The sequence below is a fragment of the Helianthus annuus genome, chromosome 16 (genome assembly GCF_002127325.2).
Source record: "Helianthus annuus cultivar XRQ/B chromosome 16, HanXRQr2.0-SUNRISE, whole genome shotgun sequence".
NCBI classification, from domain to species: domain Eukaryota; kingdom Viridiplantae; phylum Streptophyta; class Magnoliopsida; order Asterales; family Asteraceae; genus Helianthus; species Helianthus annuus.
The window spans coordinates 27,836,516-27,839,132 of record NC_035448.2 but is presented as its reverse complement, the minus strand read 5'-3'; the positions used below and the strand labels follow the sequence as shown (position 1 = coordinate 27,839,132).

Below are 2,617 nucleotides of genomic sequence, written 5' to 3'. Positions count from 1 at the left end.
TTTTTGTATGATACCGTCACCCTAACAAACCGACCAAACAATACCGTTATCGGTACATGTATTCGTTTTTATGGTTTTCAGTTAATTTAAAACACATGTCGCTTGCTATGCCAAGTGTTGTATCATACTAGTAGTGCAATGAACCAGACCGATAATGATCAAAAGCTTACACTGCATGCATGCGAAGCCCGCTACTTATTATACATATTAAACCAAACTGGACATGAACAGTACTCAATTTTTTATAATGTTATTTATACTTTTGATTATTTAATTGATTTCTATGATTATTTTATACATACTTAAATCATTATACATATTAAACCAAACTGGACATGAACAGTACTCAATTTTTTATAATGTTATTTATACTTTTGATTATTTAATTGATTTCTATGATTATTTTATACATTAATGATTTTATACATACTTAAATCATTATTATTATTATTAACTCTAACAGTACTTCACCTGCTTTGGGTCAAATCAAATTATGGTTTTGTCCCTGCTTTAAATTTGTGATTTTTTCATCAGTTTAAAATTACGGTTTTACCTCCGGTTCAAAATCAAAATATGCTTTTGCCCCAGTTAAAAATTACAATTTTTCCATCGGTTCAAAATTACGATTTTGCCACATTTAAATTTACAGTTTCGCCATTATTTTTGTTTTGTTCCTCCCAGCTAAATTACGATTTTGCCCTCAATTTAAATTACATTTTGTCTTCGTTTTAGTTTGTTTTCCCAGTAAAATTCCCCGCTTTAAATTTATGATTTTTCATCAGTTTAAAATTACGATTTTACCTCCAGTTTAAAATAAAATTATGCTTTTGCCCGAGTTTAAAATTACAATTTTGCCCTCGGTTCAAAATTAAGATTTTGCTCCGTTTAAATTTACAGTTTTGCCATTATTTTTGTTTTGTTCGTCCCAGCTAAATTCGATTTTGCCCTCAATTTAAATTTAAATTTTTTTCTTCGTTTTTGTTTGCTTTCCCAGTAAAATTACGATTTTGCCCCCAGTGTATAACTATAGACACAAGATGGGGGGAATAGTGCTGTCTGGAAATCACCCATTGGCCCAACCAATTTACGATTTTATCTCCGTTTTAAAATTATGATTTTGCCATCAGTTCAAAATTACGTTTTTACTCGAAGTTCAAAATAAAATTATGCTTTTGCCCCTAATTAAAAATTACGATTTTGACCCGTTTAAATTTAGAGTTTTGTCATTAGTTTTGTTTTTTCCCCACCCAGCCAAATTACAATTTTGCCCTCAATCTAAATTTACATTTTTGCCATCGTTTTTCTTTGCTTTCTCAGTCAAATTACGATTTTGCCCCCAGTGTAAAATTACAGTCATGCCATTGTTTTAGTTTTTTTTACAAATCTATAGTAGTGTTTTGTTTTAATTGTTTGACTCGGTGTAGTTTTTATTTGTGTCAGGCGGCTGCCTGGCACACGCTCATGTATCTTGAAAATTTACAAATTTGCCCCCAGTTTAAAATTATTGTTTTTCTTAAACAAAAGTATGATAGTGTTTTAATTTAATTGTTTGACTCAATTTAATTATTTTGAGATCGTGTTATGAGTAGTATGTACAAGTAACCGAAACACAGACGTACATGTTATGAGAGATAAATATTCGGCTTAGTGCCCCGCAACGCGGGCGGGGAAACATCTAGTTATTATTATTATATAAATGCAATGATTATACTATCCTTTCTTCTTGACACTAAAAAAATAAGAAAAACTCATCTAACAGCCACACAATACTTTTACAAATTTGCCCTTTTTCTTTCTTAAACATACTGTACAGCACACATCAAATGCTCTTTCATTTCTAACACACTAGATTCAGGGTTAAGTCTGTAATTTCCATCCCCTGCAAAATACATTTTTACTTAAAATCCTTTTATTTGATTGATTTTCCATAAAAACAAACTGGTGCGTATGAAAGGTATTTTTGAGGATATATAAAACATTGAAAATATCTTTAAGGAAAAATGAAAAGTCCTAAAAGATAAAAAAAAAAAAAAAAAAAAACCATTAGTGCATTCTGAAAAGGCAACAAAAACAAAAAAGGTTCCATTGCCGGGAATCGAACCCGGGTCTCCTGGGTGAAAGTCAGATATCCTAACCGCTGGACGACAATGGATGCTTGTGTTTGTTTCCAATTTATTAGTTAAATATATTAGTAGTAGTACCATATTAAAAAGCAAAATAGCACAAGCATTTATGCACTACTCTCCAAATCTCTCAAAAATTGATAGAGCGATGTCCAAATGAAAATGACAAACTAAATATAAAAAAATGAAGTGTTATTGTTAGAGGTGAGAAATTTTGTATCTTACCCAAACTGGCGAATTAAACCGGACACTGAACAAAACACATGCTTGTTGTCGGTTCTTAGTTTGTCTTTTGATAGGATATCGGGTTCGGTCTCGATGGGAGAAAACTGAACCTAAGAAAAAAAAATTAATGTATTGCAAGACAGGTTAGTTGTTTAAATAGATGTGACATGGGTTTAAAAACAAGAAAACGAGGCTGGATTATAAATATACAAGTACAAATTCAAAGTACTTTTTTAGCGACTAAAGACATTTCATTCGAAAAAACAGAA

General features: G+C 31.0%; 1 non-coding gene across 1 annotated transcript; it reads right to left on the bottom strand.

Annotated features, from left to right (window-relative positions):
- Window positions 1-2,080: 2,080 nt before the first annotated feature.
- On the bottom strand, window positions 2,081-2,152 carry TRNAE-UUC. Its single transcript has one exon. It is a non-coding gene; the product is annotated as a tRNA-Glu (tRNA).
- Window positions 2,153-2,617: the final 465 nt, after the last annotated feature.